This window comes from Gastrolobium bilobum, unplaced genomic scaffold (genome assembly GCF_033153095.1).
Source record: "Gastrolobium bilobum isolate Gb01-03AN ecotype WA unplaced genomic scaffold, APGP_CSIRO_Gbil_v1 utg3831, whole genome shotgun sequence".
Taxonomy (NCBI): Eukaryota; Viridiplantae; Streptophyta; class Magnoliopsida; order Fabales; family Fabaceae; genus Gastrolobium; species Gastrolobium bilobum.
The window spans coordinates 57639-79434 of record NW_026899695.1 but is presented as its reverse complement, the minus strand read 5'-3'; the positions used below and the strand labels follow the sequence as shown (position 1 = coordinate 79434).

General features: G+C 35.5%; 1 pseudogene; it reads right to left on the bottom strand.

Moving 5' to 3' along the window:
• Positions 1–16468: 16468 nt before the first annotated feature.
• On the bottom strand, positions 16469–21549 carry LOC133292671 (uncharacterized; annotated as a pseudogene).
• Positions 21550–21796: the final 247 nt, after the last annotated feature.

The following is a 21796-nucleotide window of genomic DNA, read 5'->3' as shown; positions in this document are numbered from 1 at the left end:
TATGTGAAAGGTTTTTAATCGTTTTTATTAAATAAATCTACAATAATAAGAGATGAAATAGGAAATATAAAATATAAGGTGGGAAAACGATAACTTTTAATTTGCCTATCAACGATTATAAACTTTTAGCATGACCTGATGTAAAATTAGAAGTGCAACATCCAATCCCCAAAATTTGAGAAAAGAAACAAATAATGGGTTTACACGTCGAAAAGCTATTTGGCTAAGAAATCCCATTGTTGGAGTTTCACCCCAATTGCTCTTACATGGCTTCTGCTCTACAATTTTATCTTCTTCGTCCTTAAATTTTTATGAATGAATATTAAAAAAAGGTTGTATTTACAAATATATATATATATATATATATATATATATGGGGAGGGTTCTTTTGACTCCAGACTAAGACTTTTAAGTCTTACTCCCCTATGTGTGTCTATATATATATATATATATATATATATATATATATATATATATATATATATATATATATATATAAGGAGGGTTCTTTTGACTCCACAGTAAGATTTTTAAGTCTTACTCCCCATCTCAGTTGTTGATGGATGGAAATCAATAAATATAACTTCCTAAACTATAACCGTTGGAATGGACGAAAATCAACGGCTAGGATCAGGAGTAAGACTTATAAATCTTACTCCTGATCAAATGATCTCTCTTATATATATATGGGGAGGGATCTTTTGACTCTAGAGTAAGACTTACAAGTCTTACTCCTCATCTCAACCATTGATTTCCGTCCATCTAACGGTTATTATTAATTTGAAATTAATAATTAATTATATATATATATATATATATAATAACCCTAATATGTAATTGTTGATTTAATTATGAATTAATAATTTTAGTCATAATATTGAAGAATAATTATAAGGAAAGTAGAAAAAAAAGTCACCTTTAGTGAAAAGGGAGTTAAAATAAAAGTTAAGGGGTAAAAATACGTGTAAACAAAGTTATCCGAAAAGTGAAAATAAAATTAAAAATATTATTGGAAAAATATTATAGTCCATTGGTTAAAGTTTAGTAACGAATGAAGATGTGTTGATAGATAAGTTTATATTCGCTGGTATAATGAACTCACTATAGTGACTCAAGTGAGTCATTATTCTTCATTTTGTTCTTCAACTTCCACATACGACAGAGAGGGACAGAAGAGAAATAGACTTTGAAGTCAAATCTTCCAAGGAGCATAACTTGAGCTAGAGTTAACGAAATTCATCTGTTCCAAAGCCAAAGTTGAAGTATGTAACCTGAGGAACAGATCTACAGTGCGCCTAAGAGTCTTGTTGAGGATCCTACATTAGAGGAGGTTTGGTGACTCGTTTCTCGGGTAGGTCATTTATACAGCTTCGTGAGGTGAGCTCTATGTTTAAGGGGTTCGCTCCTACTTTGTGTTTCGCCATAGTGTATGGACTATGGTCGGGTTGTATAATATGTATGAGATATATGATCTAGATGCATTCATATAGAGCTATATGATGATGTGCTATGACATGTTTTATGTGATATGTATGATGATTCTTGGCTATTGAATCAGTGTGCATCAACTCCATGTAGGGGAGAGACCCTTGGGAATAACGGTGTACACCAATGAGATATGAGATATTCCATGTAGGGGAGAGACCATTGGCAATAAGTGCATTGATTTCCACTTGGAGAGAGGTCCTTGGGGAATGACTGTGTACTTCAGAGATGTTATATAAGATATATTCATTACAGTATGTTATATGATGTATATGATGTTTTGTATATTATGTATCTGACTATCTTACAGGAAGTGGGCCCATGGTATGGAGAGTTCTCTATAAACTTGGAGCTTACTGAGATTCGTCTCTCACCCTGTTTGAGGATATGATTTCAGGTTTGCAAATAGTCGGTGAGTCCTCACGGGGCAAGAATACGACTTGTGGCTAGAAGTGCCATAGTGGATATGTGTATTTTGGATGATTCATCATCACTGTGTAGATACATGATCCGTGTGTAGCATTATAATGCTATTATTTTGGAGGACATGTATTTATTGTATAGTTGTGTTCCTACATTAGAGGAGGTTTGGTGACTCATTTCTCGGGTAGGTCATTTATACAGCTTCGTGAGGTGAGCCCTATGTTTAAGGGGTTCGCTCCTACTTTGTGTTTCGCCATAGTGTATGGACTATGGTCGGGTTGTATAATATGTATGAGATATATGTTCTAGATGCATTCATATAGAGCTATATGATGATGTGCTATGACATGTTTTATGTGATATGTATGATGATTCTTGGCTATTGAATCGGTGTGCATCAACTCCATGTAGGGGAGAGACCCTTGGGAATAACGGTGTACACCAATGAGATATGAGATATTCCATGTAAGGGAGAGACCATTGGCAATAAGTGCATTGATTTCCACTAGGAGAGAGGTCCTTGGGGAATGACTGTGTACTTCAGAGATGTTATATAAGATATGTTCATTACAGTATGTTATATGATGTATATGATGTTTTGTATATTATGTATCTGACTATCTTACAGGAAGTGGGCCCATGGTATGGAGAGTTCTCTATAAACTTGGAGCTTACTGAGATTCGTCTCTCACCCTGTTTGAGGATATGATTTCAGGTTTGCAAATAGTCGGTGAGTCCTCACGGGGCAAGAATACGACTTGTGGCTAGAAGTGCCATAGTGGATATGTGTATTTTGGATGATTCATCATCACTGTGTAGATACATGATCCGTGTGTAGCATTATAATGCTATTATTTTGGAGGACATGTATTTATTGTATAGTTGTGTTCTATTCATTTTGCGATCATGATGTATGATCCATTATACTGTATATGCTCTATATATGTTTTGTACATGTTTTAAGTTTTGATACATGTACTTTTGAGTATCCATGCATGTTATATGATGATTTAGTATACAGATATGTGCATGTGCTGAGAAATGTATGTTGTTAGATATAGTGGCACAGAGCCATTTATGCATGTACTTATGGAGGGGTTTTAGATCCTTTGTTGAACCATATATGATTATATGAAATTTCTGTGATTATATGTTTATCAGGTATGGATTATGAGAGTGGAATTTAATCCCCATTTGTTCGATTTACAACCATTACGCTGTCTGATTTTAGACTCTGTTTGGATTGACACTTGTTGTCATATTCAAATGGTAAAGGGCCACCGCATATGGTAATGAATGAAATATGAAAGTTTAGAAAATAAATTATGATTGATAAGAAAGGTGGAACGTAAGAGGAAAAAGTTAGTTGAACCAGCTCGAGACAGAGATGTTACAATATATATATATATATATATATATATATATATATATATATATATATATATATCACGTCAACATCAACAACATCTTTATCCCAAATTAATTGGGGTCGGTGGAAAAAAAAACCACAACCAAATCATCCTAGTTGGTGATGCTTCCTTGAGACAGTGACCGTGACCGCAACCACCCTCTTTCTTCTTCCTTCAGTGAGCATGGGAAGAGTCTGAGCAAAATGGCGTCACGTGAAACTCCATTCATCTTCAAGGTGTCACAGTAGAGCAAGAAATTCTCTAGATGACTGTAGGGGTCTTCGATGCTTCCTCTAGCGAACTGATATTTTTAAATCAGTTGCAGCAGTGCTGGCTTGAGCTCAAAGTTATTAGCTTCCACATTGGGTCTAACAATACTCGTCGTCTGTGAAACTCGGGCTGGAGTCATGTAATATCCCACAGTTCTGGGAGGATTTTGAATCGCGTTGTTGTCAGCCATAGTTTCTTCCTTTGGTTCCGTCGAGCTTAATGCTTTTGCTTCTTTTGCTTTTCTTTCTTTTGCGCTTTTTTTGAGTTTTCTGGCTGTCATTTTTATGTGATGAACCCATTTATATATATATATATATATATGGAAAATAATTTGTACTTTAAAAGGATGTAAGTTGTGTCTTTTTAGTCTTTTACTCTATGTACTCCCGATAGTACATAATTATAACATGAAAAGTTACTTTTTTCTCTCTTCTCATTGATATTAGCTGATGTGGAAAGTGAAAAAAATGTAACTTTTCATGTTATAACTATATAGTACCGAGAGTACATAAAGTAAAAGACTAAAAGGACATAACTTACATCCTTTACAATGATACACATTAAACCCATATATATATATGTGTGTGTGTGTGTGTGTGTGTGTGTGTGTGTGTGTGTAAACAATATATATATATATATATATATATATATATATATATATATATATATATATATATATATAAACAATGTTATGGTTGAACCCTAAGAAAGAGAGAAACAGAGGAACTGATAAAAGGAACGAATGAAAATGTGATTTTATTTCTGAATGACTTTTTACAAGTACAGCTTATTGTTTATATACACCCTACTGTACATACATGCGCTTATCTATATGTTGCCACATAACCACCACCTAACTACTTCTAGTTTCTATGCTCAACACCTCATGCTATAAAATCCCTCAACTTGGCAGGGTAACTTTTAACACGTGTAGACTCCCTACGTGTAACATCCCCCTCTCCTTCAGAAATTACCTTGTCCTCAAGGTATAAGGAAGGATAACAACTTCGAAGTTCCTCCTCTAGCTCACAAGTTGCATCTTCTGGAGGTGCTTGTATCCATTGAATTAAAAACTGATTTTGAGGCTTCCCACGAATCTGCACTATTCGCTTGCCAACCACTGCAAGGGGTTCCTTAACGGGCTTATTGTCAACAGCAGCTGAGGGAAGAGGAGAGGGTGGTAGTGCTGCTGATCCAACAAATGGTTTAAGTAGTGAGACATGAAATACTGGAGGGATTTGACTTCCAACCGGTAAGGTCAAACGATACGCCACTAGACTCAATTGTCTTTCCACTGGAAATGGCCCAAAAAATCTGGCTGCTAATTTGTGACTAGATCTACGAGCCACAAACACTTGTCTATAAGGCTAGAGCTTCACCCAAACCAATTCCCCCACTTCATAAGTTCTGTCACGCCTCTGCCTATCAGATTGGACTTTCATCTGGTTCCTTGCCCTCTGCAAATGCAACTTCAACCGAGAAAGTACTTCATTACATTGTTGTAACAAAGAATCTACTGCTTCCACCTTCATTAGACCCCTAGAGTAATGTGGAATCATCATAGGAGGCTTCCCATAAATCGCTTGGTGTAGGGTCATACCAATTGCTGAATGAACACTGGTATTACAATGGTATTGAGCCCAACACAGTAAGCTTGACCAGTGAGAAGGCTTCTCATGACAAAAAGCCCTCAAGTATTGCTCTATGTATCATTTAGTAACCTCAGTTTGTCCACCGGACCGAGGGTTATAGGAAGAACTTGTTCGCAAAGTGGTGCCACTTAGCTTGAACAAATATGTCCAAAATTGGCTCATAAACACAGTGTCACGATCAGCTAAAATAGAACGAGGGAAACCATGGTTTTTAACTACCAACTCACAAAAGAGTTGTGCAACGACAACAGCAGTGTAAGAGCGTGGAAGTTTTCTAAAATAGGAAAACTTAGATAGGCGATCAACAACCACTAAGATGGTGGTGTATCCATTTGAGGGTGGTAAGGTCACTATGAAGTCCATGGTTAACTCCTCAAATATTCCTTCTGGCACCGGTAGAGGTTGCAACAATCCCACTGTCTTCTTAGGCTCGTACTTAACTTGTTGGCAAATGGAATAACTCTGAATATATTGCTTCACATCTCTTCGCATGCTTTCCCAGAAAAAAAGGAAGACAAACGGAGGGATGTGCGCAACACACCAGTATGGCCACCACTCAAAGATGCATGAGCCTCCTGGATTAATTGAGGAATTAGAGATAATTTGGGATTCAATAAGAATCTATTTTGGTGGAATAAAACCCCATCTTTGACTAATAGTTGATTCACACTCCCAGGTTCCCTTTGGAACTGTTGATGACATTTTAACAAATATGGATCCTCCAAATTTTGCTTTCTAATCTCTGATAAAACATCAAAATTTGGCTCAGTCACAATAACATTTACAGCCCCTTCCTCATGTATTCGAGATAATGCATCTGCAACCACATTAGTACTCCCAGCCTTATACTCAATGTTAAATGAGTATCCCAACAACTTGCAAAGGTATTTCTGCTGTTCTGTCATCTGAATGGTCAGTACGAATAGTGAAATGCGAACCAAGGAGGTATTGGCGCCATCTTTTCACAACAGATGTGATGGCATAAAGTTCCCTCACATAAGTCGATGCATTGGCCATCCTACAACCCAACTTTTTGCTAAAGAAAGCTATTGGCCTTTCATTCTGCAATAAAACAGCACCCACCCCACTGTTGGAAGCATCAGTCTCTACTACAAATGCTTGCTGGAAATCTGGTAAAATCAATATTGGAGTTTGAGACATTGCCTCCTTCAAAAAAACAAAAGCTTGAGAAGCTTTGTTTGACCACCGAAAATCGTATGCACTCTTGAGCAAATCAGTTAATGGAGCTGCCAATGTAGCATACCCCTTAACAAATCTGCGATAGTACCCTGTTAACCTCAGAAATCCTCTTAGTTGTTTCACGTTCTTAGGTTTTGGCCACGCAACCACGGCAGCAATTTTCTTAGGATCCGCATGAACTCCTTCATTAGATACCACATGGCCAAGATATTCTATGGAAGAGGTTCCAAATTAACATTTAGAGAGTTTAACAAAGAACTTGTGTTTCTGCAGACTCTCCAAAGTGATGCTCAAGTGTGCTACATGCTCCTCCAATGACCTGCTAATCACCAAAATATCATCAAAAAACACTATGATAAACTTCCTCAAATATGGTTTAAAAAGATGATTCATAACAACTTGAAAAGTGGCTGGGGCATTTGTTAATCCAAAGGGCATCACAAGAAATTCATAGTGCCCCTCGTGAGTCCGAAAAGCTGTCTTCTGCACATCCCGTGGCAGCACCCTTATTTGATGGTATCCAGCTCTTAAGTCAAGCTTGGAGAACACTGTAGCACTGCCCAATTCATCCAAGAGTTCATCAATAGTTGGTATGGGAAACCTGTCTCAAATGGTTATGGCATTCAAAACCCTGTAATCAATACACATTCTCCATGAGCCATCATGCTTCTTAACTAAGAGTACTGGTGAGGAAAAAGGACTATGTGAATGTTGAATGAATCCAGCCATGAGCAGATCAGAAACCTGTTTCTCAATCTCTACTTTTTTAAAATAGGAATATCGGTATGGCTTGACATTAACCGGTTGTGCTTGTTCCACCAAATGAATGGCATGGTCAAGGCCTCAAAAAGGGGGTAGCTCACGTGGTAATTGAAATACTGCCTGATATTGACACAACAATTGCCAAAGCTTCTCAGGGATTTGAGGAGGAAGAGCAAGTAGTTCGGCTAACACCTCATTTGTAGGTTCTGCCTCATGTAATAAGGCATAACAGACAGCTTTGTTAGTAGGAATGTTATTTGTCACTTCAGGAATATGTTCCTTCTGAAGCCCAAAAAGTACCACTTCTTTCCCTTGCCAAATGAACTCCATAGATTTTTTTAGTAATCGTCAGTAACCTTTCCCAATACTTCCAACCATTGCATACCTCGAATAACATGTAATTCAGCTAACTCCAGCACACATAATCATCTAAAAATTTGTGACCTTGTATATCAATTGGCACATTAAGACTGAGAGTAAAAATCTGAGAGTAAAAATTCCTCATTTCCCAAGAATATTCTCATTTTTTTCACACGAGTCATTGGTAAATTCAAATTACAAGCCAACTGCAATTGAATAAAATTGTGCGTACTTCCAGAATCAACCAAAATGGATACCTCATAGCCTGAGAGAATAGTAGAAAACATCAGCGAACATCTATGCACCATATCCACCATAGCGTGCAATGCAACATCTGACGTCTCTTTGGCAATATTCCCAGACTGCCAAACTATTTCTTCCTCTTCAGCCTCCTGATCCAAATCATCTCAATCCCCAATCAACAATAACATTTTATTTTTGCACTTATGCTTAGCACTCCATTTTTCGTCGCAATGGTAGCATAAGTTCAGCTCACGCTTCTTTTGTAATTCAGCGTGTGATAGCTTTCTTACCATTGGAGGTGCTGGCAAAGCTAGATTAGGAGTGGGACCGGGCAACTGTGGCACCGTAACATTGGTAACAATACTCGATGCCAGTTCTGTTTGAATGAAAGGTTTCGGCACCTTAGAGTCCCATTTTTCTTGAGGTAACAGAAAATGAAGCTTTAAGTTCAGAGTGATGTTCATCATAAGCAAGTGCACTTTGCATTGCTTGATGAAGAGTCACAGGGGAGCGCAACTGCACAGCACTCCGAAGTTCTGATATTAAACCAGAAACAAAAAAGCTCATATAAAGTTCATCTCCTAATCCTGAAACTTGATTTATGAGTCCTTCTAAATACCTAATATAATCGCGTAATTGACCAGTTTGAGACAGTTTCAAAAGGACACCAGTTAAATTGGTGAATGTAGAAACTCCAAACCTTTGACGCAAGGCCGTAGCAAGCTCCCTCCATGAACAAATCGTACCACCACTGTAGATCCATTGATACCATGCAGCTGCCATACCATCCATATGCAATCCAGCTAGAGGAACCTTGAACTCTTGAGGTATTTGTTGTAGATTGAAGAACAACTCTGTCCTAAAAATCCAGTTATTTGGATCGCTTCCATTAAACACTAGAATCTCCAAACGAATTGCTTTCAAAATTTGCCTCCAATTGTTTAGATCATGACGATGACCATTTGGAGACGACTCAGAATTCGGATGAAAACTGAAAGGTCGCTGAGTGGTCTCACACGAACGTGCATCCATGGCAAGAACTGTAGCTATGTAGCACCGATGCGACACGCGACACGTGACTCGACAGGACACTCCGACACGTCAATCCTAAAAAATTATGGATTTCGACACGTTGGGACACGTTTTAATAATAAATAATATTTTTAATTTATATAGTGTATATTTCGTTTAATATTCAATAATTTAACAAAAAAATGAAACTAAATTAATAATACCCATCAACACGTTATAAAGGTAGAAGCTTTAATAAAAAAAAATAGGAACTGGGATAAGAGAGAGATAATATCATATAGAGAGATCAAATCAGATTAGAGAGATCAGAGAGAAGAAGATACAACAAGAGCGTAATAGGAATTGACAACAATGATGCTGAGATGATCTCTTATCTACTTAAGGGGAAGAAAGACAAAAAAAAAAAAAAAAATTGATATAACCAGGTGGAAGCTTTATAATATATTTTAATTTTTAAAAAACAAAATTAAAAAAACAATTACGAAAATTCCATTTGACCGTGTCGGAACGTGTCGGACACAGTCAAATTCGCGTGTCGAAATGGTCAACATGTCGGGAATGTTGACAGTGTGTCGGACACCGTGTCGGAGCGTGTCGGCGTGTCAGACACGACACTCCCTGTTTTTTGGAGTGTCTGTGCTTCCTTGAACTGTAGTATTAAGCTGCTGCAATTGAGTTAACATCAACGCCATTTGGCTCTGATAATCATCGAGCCTAGCTTCCACTCGATCCATTTGAGCATGATGATCATCAAGACGACCATCAACGCGTTGTTGAAACCCCGAGAATTCTTCAGCTAAATCCTGAACTCTCATTCTGGAATCCATGGTGTTCGTGCGATGAAAGCACCAATGTTAGGGTTGAACCCTAAGATAGAGAGAAACAGAGGAACTGATAAAAGGAACGAATGAAAATGTGATTTTTTTCTGAATGACTTTTTACAAGTACAACTTATTGTTTATATACACCCTACAGTACATACATGCACTTCTCTATATGTTGCCACATAACCACCACCTAACTACTTCTAGTTTCTATGCTCAACACCTCATGCTATAAAATCCCTCAACTTGGCAGGATAACTTTTAACATGTGTAGACTCCCTACATGTAACAGTAATGTGGAAGGATCTTTTGACACCGATGTAAGGGGGAAAAGTATTACTCCTCTAAATCGTTGATTTTTTTTACATCTGACGATTATAATTTATTGAATTATATCCATTAATTAATTATTAATAAATTATAATCGTAAGATGCATAGAAATCAGCGGTTATGATGAGGAGTAAAAAATTTTATTCTTACACCGGAATCAAAATATCTCTTCCCGTATACATAAATTTTTATAATTATTTTTGCTATAGTCAAAACCAAAAGTAAATTAAAAATAATTAAATAATTATAAAGAAAATTTATAAATATAAGCTGCATCAAATAAATAAATGTATTTTTAATTAAATCATTTAATTCTTCAGGACAATCAGAATACAACGGTGCTTCTTTCCAAATTTACAAAAAAAAAAACTAAAATTTATGCAATAATTAGGAGATAGCTTTATCACAAATAAGGGGTTCAATGTAAGATTTCTCCCTAAAATTTACAAAAAAAATTAATATTCTCTTGTATGAAGTGACTTTATCTCGACTTGACAAGATCATGCAAGAAGAAATGAGATAAAGAGTAAAAAAACTTGTATCAACTTTTTTGTGTTTCGAAGAGATAAAAATATTTATTATTTACTGAAGAAACATTAAACCTCTTTCTCTATCAAGATGAGCTTATAAGATCTACTAAGGTGTATAGAAATATAACAGGTTATGAATTCTGAGATATGTTGATTGGTGGCAGGCAGCCAAATATATACATGGTACGATTACATATTTGAATACAAATAAGAATAACAAACTATAAAAAATCATGCTTAACAAACTATCCTTAACTGATTATACAGATAGTTGCTAAAGACTAGGATTGACTTAGTTTGTTGAAGGATAAGATCAATGGTGATCTTATTCTAACGCTCCCCCTCAAGTTGGAGCATGTAGTGATGAAATGCCCAATTTGTTGAGAAGAAAACTGAATTGCTTCATGCTAAGGGGTTTGGTAAATATGTCTGCAATCTTCTTATCTGATCGAACATATAAGGTGGTGATTGTATTTTGTAAAACATGATCACGTACAAAATGACAATCAAATTCTATATGTTTCGTATGTTCGTGGAACACCGGATTAGCAGCTATTTGCATAGCAGACTTGTTATCACAATGCAAATATATCGGTTGTGAATGTTGAACCCCAAGAGAGCCTAAGAAAGATTTAAGCCATAATAACTCAGCGGTCGCTGCTGCCATGGTGTGGTATTCTGCCTCAGCTGATGAGCAAGACACCGTAGGTTGTTTCTTTGTTTTTCATGAGATAGGAGAAGTTCCCAACATGATAAAGTAGCCAGTAACTGAGCGCCGGGTTAGTGGACAGCTAGCCCAATCTGAATCTGAATAAGCACGAAGAGTGAGATCACTGTCTGATTGAAGTAGTAGTCCTTGTCCGGGGTTACCTTTTATGTATCATAAAATACGTAGTATAGCCTGATATTGAGCATCAGTGGGATTCTGCATAAATTGTGAGAGGACATGTACTGAGTAACTCAACTGATATGTATGTACTGATTATACATATAGTTGCGAAAGACTAGGACTGACTTAGTTTGTTGAAGGATAAGATCAAGGGTGATCTTATCTTAACAAGGTGAGCTTGTAGTTAGATTTATTAATTTATATTTTCCACAAAATTTAATTTCTCTTTCATAGAAATAATTACATTTTCCATTTTTTTTACTCTATCAGTAACTAAATAGACAAAACTCTCTTTATAATTCTTACTTTCTCAATCGCACGACTCTCGTAAACTCAACAAATCGGATATTCTCATTCTCGTTAAGGTAACATTTTATTCTCCTATGGGACGTTTGGTATAGGAGATATTTTTTATCTGGGAAAAAAAGATTTCTGAGAATATGGTGAAAAATTATTTAGCCCGAGAAATAACGAAAAGTTGTTTGGTAGGCCAAAATTTTACCAAGAAAATTTAGTTAATGTTACTGATGGTACATTTGGTTGATTGTAAAATATTGAAGGAAATGTTAACATAAATTACCAATTTATCCATAATTTTTTAATATTGTAGATGTTCGTTTTAGTTGTGTGTAGTGTGTATATGTACTCACTTTTCTTCTCTGATCTTCCCTCTCTGTCTTTAATTTCTAACAGATTAATTTTTGATGTTGTTGGTAATGGATGCAACGCCAATTAACATGGTAGGGTGTGTAACTGATGTGTGAGTAATAATGATTTCAATGTTTGTGAAAAACATCACACTAGAAAATGGAGGCTTGATTTCATGCATGTTGTAAATGGCATTCGATGTTATCAAATGGAATGTGAATATTCTGAAATCTGAATGCTCAACGTGGAGATGTGCAGACTACGAAGCTTTCTCTCCATTGCGTGCTTCTTTGCGATGTCTACTTACACATTAGCAGATATATTACAAAAGGGCATTTTGGTCTCAAATCATTAAAACCAGATTCGGATTTCATGAGTACAAAAAAATACCATATGTTGTGGGGTATAATTTTTTAGTTGTGCTTAATACAAAACTTGAATGATCGGTAACTTTTTTCCTTAGCTTTTTTTAGGTTTCCTTATACCAAACATTGCTAAAAAATATCCCCACCCACTTTCCCATCGTTCTAAAAATAATACTCATACCAAACACCCCCTAGCATTTTGTTATCTCATATGGGTGTTCATTTTAATTTTATTTTTGTTTTCTCTCGGGATTATATTTTTAAGATTTTGTTCTACGTCGCTTCTTACTGATAACTATTAATTTAGGTTGTAAAACTTTCTACAGGTAATAATTACCTTGGTCGAATGATTCCAAGTGAAATTACAGCTTAAGTTTCTCTTTTTTGTTTTTTGTTTTTTTATTTTTTGTACTAGAGTTTATCTTTTGATTTAGGGTAGGGTTATATTTATAAACTTTTTATTTACAAACTCTTACAAATTATATTATATCTTATCGGTAGGTAAGTAGGGGTGTAAATGACACTATGTCTTACCATAGATAAGTAGGGGTATAAATGGGCTAGGTCAACCTACAAGGGCCTAAGGCCTAGTGTATATTAGGTCAGACTTGACCTATTTCAAATAGTGAAATAAAACAAGTCTACGCTTTTAAAAAAATCTATTTAGTGAAAAGGTCATAGATTTTTTTGTACATGTCGGGCCTATAAGTTTACAGGCCGACCTATATTATATTATTTATTTTAAATAAAATAAATAAAATTATTATTTTAATAATTTTGAATAATAAAATAATATTATTTTAGTTATTCTTTTAATTGTTGAATGTTTAATAAACTTAAACAGGTCTAGACCAATATTTTTATTTTTTAAATATAGGTCAGGTCAAACTTGTAATATAGGACCTATACAGGCTAACAAGCCAGGCCAAACTCAATATTTTTTACACAGACCTTATTTAAAGCAAAGTCTAGCTTAGTCTAACATATTTATACTCCTACCGGTAAGACATAATATACTAATATAGTTTATAAGTTTGTAAAAAAAAAAATTTGTTAGAGGAGGGATATTCTCACTACCAAAAATTTTCACTATCAACTTACTACCTATCTAATCACCATTAGATTAACATTTTATCTCTTTTCAAAAACTTTTTAACATTCTCTCTCTTTGATCCAATGATGATGTGATGGGTAGTAAGTTAGTAGTAAGAATTTTGGGTAGTTAGAATATCCTTACTCTAATTGTTAATATAACTCTCCTCTTCAATTGACTTTATGCTTATCTTTTTCTTTATAAGGGCGGTAATTTCTTTTTAAAGGAAGGTGGGTTTTCATGTCTTGTATGTATTATTGATGTGTTAATGCTAACAACTGTGATCACATGTGTTATTTATGTTCCAGCCATGGTTGTTAGTATCGCACGATACACGATACGTATCGTGCGATACGGTACGATACAGCAACAAAACGATACAAATTGCACCAATGAATCGATTATGATAAGAATCAGAATAGTGAATCGTTGAAATCGGACGATTCAGTTATGAATCGTGAATCGCTGCAAATTTGCGATTCAAATTTTTAAAAAAAAAAACCAACAGTCGCAGAAGTTGAAAAGATAAAAATTTAATCTGAAGAGTTGTTTTGCTTCAGAAAAATTTGGGATTTAAAATCCCATCTGAAACTCATAATAACAAACAATAAAAGTGAAAGAGAACAGAAAGGAAAACAAAACGAAAAAAAATCGAGTAGAAGATGGGAAGACACGTTGAAGGTTCTTGAAGTTGAAGACCAAGAAGACGCGTTGAAGGTTCTTGTCTTCTTGACGTTGCAGAGAGTTGAACGCAGAGAGTTGAAGCAGAGAAGAAACGATTTGCAGGGAGACTGAGTTGAACGCCAGTTCGGGTAATCTTTTAAAACTCTTCAGTCTTCACTATTTCAGTCTTCAATTCTTCATCTAATAGCTAATTTTGAAGAGGTTTAAAATATATTAAGATATTATAAAATATCTCTGAGTTGCAGTTGTGTGTGGTGGCCTTGTGGGTACCGTGTCATGCACTGAGTTATACATATGTTGCAGCAGCATTTAAAGAAGCTTTTTAAAGTATTAAAATTTAAAAATCTAAACTTGTAGTGTTGTCTTGTCAACTTTTCAGATAGTGGGTAATGGGTATACTATTATATTATATTATAATACATAGTTACATCAATTTTTAACTTACATAGTTACTTTTTTTTTTTGGTATTTGGGTTTTTTTTTAATTTGGATTTATATGATATTATACATTTTGAAGTTATTTTTAATTTGTTTCTGAATCTTATGATTCAATACGATTCACGATTCATGATACGAAAAAACAGCCGAACGATTCACGATACGTATTGTGATTCAACAACTTGGTTCCAGCATTAAACATGCATATCCCACTCTCTAGAGTGAGTATGTGTTTGATGAATTTGTTATCTCTATATAACTTCATATTTAGTATCACTGATCTGGATTTCTCGTAAAAGGGAAAAGAATCTGAATCAACACTGTCTGCTTTAATTTTTACTTTTATAAAACGGCATTTTTGAATGGGGACGGAGAGAGATAATTTCATTTTGACCGGCAGCACTTCATTCATTCAGTGCAGATTTAGGTTAATTTATCTTATTCCATTCTTCCAAACAAGTACAAACTTATTAATAAAGTGGTTTATATTTTATTTCCTTTTATTAATTTAACACTTATTTTCAATTTATTTTTCATTTATATGAATAAAATATTTTTAAAATTATAACTAATTATTATAGAAATTTATTTCAATATTCATAATTGTGGAATAAGATTAACAAAGTGTGAAAGCCCATGATTTGCCAAAAGATCACCACAACCATTTTCAACGCAATACACACGGTGATAACTGATAAGCAACTTCCCTTTGCTGTTACAATGAGAAACACTCTAATATAAAATTATTAAAATAATTTTTAAATAGTCATTTAAATTTTTGGATTGAAATATTTTTTTAATTAATATGAGAGTCAATTATGAAGTGATCAGAAGTTTGATCTGATGTCAAACACTAAAATATGAAAGGTTATTTAACCGTGATTATATAACCACATTAAAAAAGTGATTAATTTTTAAATATTAGCTAGAGACATGGTTGAAATTGTCGTACCAATGTTTCTGGACTTCATTAAAAAGGCTGAAGATTTTCTGACGCTTATTTTTAGGTTGAATCACATCAACTCATTAATGTCTTTCTCCCAGAAAATATTGAATTTCCCTATGTTTTCCCAGTTGCTAGAGTATCATCTTGAAACTGATAAATAAAACGTTTTTCTTTTCTGCTTTAACATTAATCCACGGTTTAAAAAATTAATGTCAGGAATTAGCTTTGAACTTTTCTTATCCAACAATTCTGTACTTATGGCCAAAATATTTTCATTGCGGTAAAAAGAGTATACTTCACAGATTTTACTCAGTTCAAATGACAGATATTTATGAATTTAATAAACAAAATGAAAAAAAAAAAAAAAAAAAACGAAAATAGTCTATAATCACAAATTGTTTTAAATTCATTACTGCATTTTTAATTGTGACTAAATTATAATCGTAAATTGTAACATTTCAGAAGTGTCTGTCAAGTGCTCCATTTAGAAGGTCGGTATGATAAATGGATAGTGTTCAGCAGCCGGAAACAAGCAAGCTAAAATTATATTTTATCAATCTGACATAAATTAAATTTACAAATGCATGTTATCTTCCCACTTCCATTTAGTGGGAAATGACAAACAAGAAGCTCAAATGAACGTACATATTGACAGATAAAAACTGGGGGTAGGGAAGATACAGGTTAAAACCCCTAAAGCTAGCACATCAAAAACACCCAAGAGAAGAGATCAGATACCTTTGCTCTTTTTCTCTTGAAGTAATATTGCTTAGAAAGAAAGGAAAGAGGAAACAGGAGAAGGACGAGAGAAGGGGGGAAAGAAGTAAAAAAAAGCCCTACACTAGATTGGCCTATGCATATTAACCTTGGAAAGAGATGATCTATTAGCTTTGCGAGTTATATACAGATAGAAGTTTACTAATGAAAGGTGATATAGCTGCAAGTAACGCCTTTGGACACTCCTCATGGGGTAGATGGCCACATCCAGATATTGCAACCAGTCTCTGCATGTCAAATGGGTCAAAGAAGTGTTAGGAAACTTTGAAAATGAAGTAATCATATGCCATGATAAATGCTTGGGAGATAAAAAATGTGAGGGGAAAACAAATGTAGAAATTGAAAAATGTTGGGTAACAACAGGAGCCCATGGGAAGGGCATCATAAGTGGACTCCTAAGTGGACTCAATACCATATCTCAACCCAAAAGCTTAAAGCGTTAAGTTTATGGATCCATCCACTTATATGGTCTTCACTTAATCTATTTCTAACCAATGTGGAACTTCACTACTCACACTTAGATTCCAAACAAAAATGTATTTTCAACCTCCCCATCTCCATTCCTACCAAGCACTCCCTAATTTCTCATCCCCAAATTGTCGAGAATGAATCAATAGATGGGGACTACGATACTTACAGAATTTACAAATTTTGAAGCCATCGCTTGACAAGATTTCAGAGAGACGAGTGAATCTTCAGCACCAGCTATGACCAACACTGGAATGTCTTCTACAGCTTGTAGCAATGATTCTGCATTTTTTGCCGAAAGGATTGTTTCAGATGACAATTTACCAATCTCATGAAGTGCCTCATCCCATCCTTCTACCTATAGCGGAGCCTATACACATTTAAAAACAGCCATGTGTAACTCAAGTCAATAAATCCTGCTACAGAAGTGACACTGAATAAAAGCATGAGAAACAACACTCAGAAGGGAAGCAAAATGAGGCATACAGATAACATAAAAAGGTAGAGGCAAGTTAATAAGTTATAATCAATGATCAAACTCTACCATGATTTACCAGGATAAGAAAAAATTGGGAGGGGAAGGGGGAAAGATTCTCAAACGTATAGTTACTCTCCAGAAAATGTACAACACAAAAAGAATATACATAAAAATAATAAAATTATATATCCAATATGCCAAACTACCTAAACAAAGAATGAACCATAACTATTCTTAGGCAACTGGAGTCTGTGAGACCTAATTATACGGTATTTATCTCAAGGTTAATTAAGTAACAATTTTCCATTCCATACAAAAGGTAATAGCAGTTCCAATTCATATCAACATGTAGCTTAAGGTACAAACATACCTTATAGAGACTCAAAACCTCTGTTGTCAGTTTGGAAGCATCGTACCATGAACACCGATTCACCACTTGAGTGATTTCCGTTCTTAGTAGTGGGCGAACCAAATGTTTTTTGCCAAGTGAAGTATGTAGAAGGATTCTGGCAAAGGAAGGAACTACTTCCCTTGACAAGCTAACATTTAGCAATATAACCCCTTTCACCGTAACCTGAATGATACAGAACAGACTTGACAAATAAATCAAATCACATTTGACCATAAAACTTATAACCTCAATCAATAAAAATTAGCTTGCATGGGACAATTTAACTGAATGTGAGTAACATGACCAATGTAAGTGATATCTTCATATATACACAAATAAAAATATACCAAGATACCTAACCATTAAGTACTTATTCCTTTTCCATGGAATCCGGTTTTTTAATCTGTCTTGATCATTTTGTTCTATAATTTGCAACTAACATGATAGGCAATACGCATTTATAAATATGTTTGCTAATCAAAGGGAATTTAATCAAATGTGGAGGTTATATTTGAAGTTTACAATAGTTAAGCAATGTGACCAATACCCACAGGCCCCAGGCACTGGAACCCCTTATGCAAAATGACTGAAACCGGATTCCATTTTTATCTGATCACACATACAACAACAACAATAACAACCAAACATTATTCCCATTAAGTAGGGTCAGCATCATGGATTCTAGTATGGCAATGGGATTATACATACCATGATAAAAATAAATTATTAAAACTGAAATAATTTATCTTTTATCCTTTCTTTTTCAGGCATACTCACCCTAGCGAGCATGATAGATGTGAATTATTCCTGTCCCAAACAGTTATTCTGCTTATTTCCCCCCATAAACCGCCAAATTTTTTTATCTTCTTAGAAACCTACATTAAGAATAATGGAAAGTTACAGAATCATCCTAAAGCTAAATATTAATTGCCTACTATGCTCCTTTCTACATATCTTAATAATTCATCTGACTGAAATATAATATGCAAAGGGCCCTACTAACACATCATGCTATTACTTAATTTGTCAACACTTGTTGTTCGGATGGAACACTTAGAGGAATCTTGCTATTATAATACGCATAAAATAACTTCTTTACTTGATTAGGCTGGCTTTACAGGTAAATCAAGATAAAAGTTCAGCTGCACAATGTGGCTAATCAAGTTATCTACTTGACACAGCAAAGCACAAAGAAATACTCACATTGAAAGAATTCATTGACGTTTGAACTCTTTGTGCAGCCATCAAAGCAAGCAACCCTCCATCATCATGACCAATTAGCACAACCGAAGAAAATCCAATCTCAGAACAGAAAGATAAAAGCAGGTCAGCCTGGAAAAAAAAAATTCATAAGATATGTGACTTCAGATAAAACCTGGATAAAAAACTATAAACTCAATTGATTATATCAATGCAAACTGCAAAGGTTCGCGGTTGGACATAAACTGAAAGCTCTAGGCCTTGGAAGCCTGAAGTATACTCTCCCATTCAAAAGGAAGCAATCTGATCATACCTCCCCTCTAGATAGATAAGGAAGCCGACACATACCTTAGTACTTGTTTAATCAAGACTAGGAAGAATAAAATATCAAATGTTTTCTAAAACAGTTTACACAAATGATAGATAGTAATCACCTGACTTTCAAGTTTATAAGGATTAGGCAGTTCTTTTTTCTCCCAATCCTCCTGACGCATCCTTGAAGTCAATCCCCAACCAGGCCTATCAAATGCAGCAACTGTGCAATTACTCTGCTGAGCTAGAGATCCCATTACATGCCTCCAGGAGAAGACTCCTCCACCAAACCCATGTATTAAAACAATACCTACTTGGCCAATTCCCTCTAAATTTTGCTCCAAATACAAAGAATCCAATTTAATTGTTTCATCATTTTCATCTAGATGCAAAACAGGGATATCTTCAGAAAGAAGGGAAGAAGTTACTGGACCATCCAAAAGAGGAGCATATAAAGATGAGCCATGGAAATGATTGCTATAGCTCCTGTAGAGTTGTCGCTGGATTTTCGGAGACATACATAGCACATGTCTATTAAATTTCGCCAACCCCCCAGTCATAGATGATGTGCTGCAAATAGAACTAGATTCAAGGAAAGATGTTGAGGACAAGTTAAATGGAGGTGAACCAGGTAGACTGAGCTTGTAATGGAGAGTAAGCCCCTGACAAGTGATGAATAAGCTGTCCGAGTCTGCAAGTAATCTGACTGGCCGTTCTTCACCACGAGCTGCTCCAAAGGGTCTGATCCTCGTTTCACTGTCACTTTTTGGGGTTCTCCCCCCAGAAGGAACAGGAGAACGTGGGGCCTTCTGATAGCCAGAGAAAATATTTTTGTATGAAAGGGCCTGCTTAATTAGGCAGAAATAAATAAATTTTTTTCACATGCGTGTCAACAAAGTAATTACAATTGATCAATTTGAGCTTTGTGAATTCAGAAAATTTCTTTTAAGCTGGAGCATAATATTACAGCCACTCAATTCCAAAGAATTAAAACTAAAGAAACAACATACTAAGCACTAGAACAAGACTAGAAAACTATTGCAAGCTTACCACTTCAGGGTCAACTCGATGAAACAGGAGCTTTCTCCTTGCTCTGCAGCTGGTTCTATAAGCAACCACAGTATGGCCAAGGGCAAACACAACTGATGAAAGAAATAGGACGGGCATTCCCCATGACTTCTTTAAATGGAGTCTCTTCCTTGTAAGAGAAACCGAAGCTTCCTCTTCAATCTGGGAATTTACAGTGAAAACACAAGCTTTGACTGAGAGGATAACAATTGAGACAATGGAAGAGAGAGTCACAGTTCCAAGGTAAGGACCATGTGAGAGAGCGGGGACATCACAAATGGAATAAACACCTACATTCATTAAAAGAAAAGGCCCAATGTGAGAACCAAACTTTTTTTTTATATAAAAATAAACTAAACTACTTAACAAGTGGAGACGATCCAACTACTGCTCATTGTACGGATTCTGTATGCACAGAACACAAATTGAGAAAAGTTAACTCATCATGTAATAGTAATAACAGGATTTTAACGAAAGGATATGAGATCATATGCCCCGTTATTTCGAGGGGAACAAAAAAAATAAGATAAACCACCCTTCAATTCCTGATCAACTTCAACTTTATTATTTGACGTACAGCAACAGAACATAAGATTTATTACGTAAAAATACATAAGATGAATCACAGCATGCTCTTTATCTTGGTTGAAACGCGATCTAGTTTATTTAAAAATATAAATATGCGTCATCGAAAGGCTTTCGAAAATTGATTTCAAAGAAGAATCTGATTAAAAAATAAATACAAAATAAAATAAACGAACAAACAAATGGCTCGGTAGACAAATTCAGCACCTTATCATCCACCTTCAACACATTCAACAAAAAGAAGAGAAAAAAATGAATTGTTCAAATAAAGTAAGATTAGAAGCACAATAAATGATTGCTTCAAAGGATTATCATCCTCATATCATTTCATAATGCAAGTGAAAAAAAAAAGTGAAAAAAAAAAAAAGCGAAGGAAATGCGGCAAAAAGGGATGAGAAAAGAGAACAATGGATCGTACAGATAATGACGAAGGATCTTATGACTGAAACGAGAGGAATATCCGTCAAGGAGTTCTTGAAAGCGTATCGACGCAAATGCTCCTTGAAGCCGTAGCACCGGACGCACGTGAAGCTGGAAATCAAAACGCAAGGCACGAGCACGTCGATAACCGCCACGAGCACCGGCAGCGACGTCACCAGCAGAGACGCGACCAATGCCGCCACGAAGAAAACCGTTCGAACGCACCTCCGAAGCTTCTCGAAGCAGCACTGCCTTCCTCTCGCCATCACAACTCAACAAATAGGGATCCGCCACCCGGTAACTGTTCCCGGGTTTAGCGGGCGGTTACGATGGTTCAAAAAAATAATAAACCGGTTAATTAATTAGTTGAGACTTAAGAGTTAAGAGACAGAGAGATCTCCGAATCCGATATCCAACTGAAACCCTAGCTTAGCTAAATTGAACGCAGTGTACCCCGGTGGCGGTTCGGCCATTCCCGGCAGGGGAAGTTTAGAGTCGCCGGAATGATTGCGT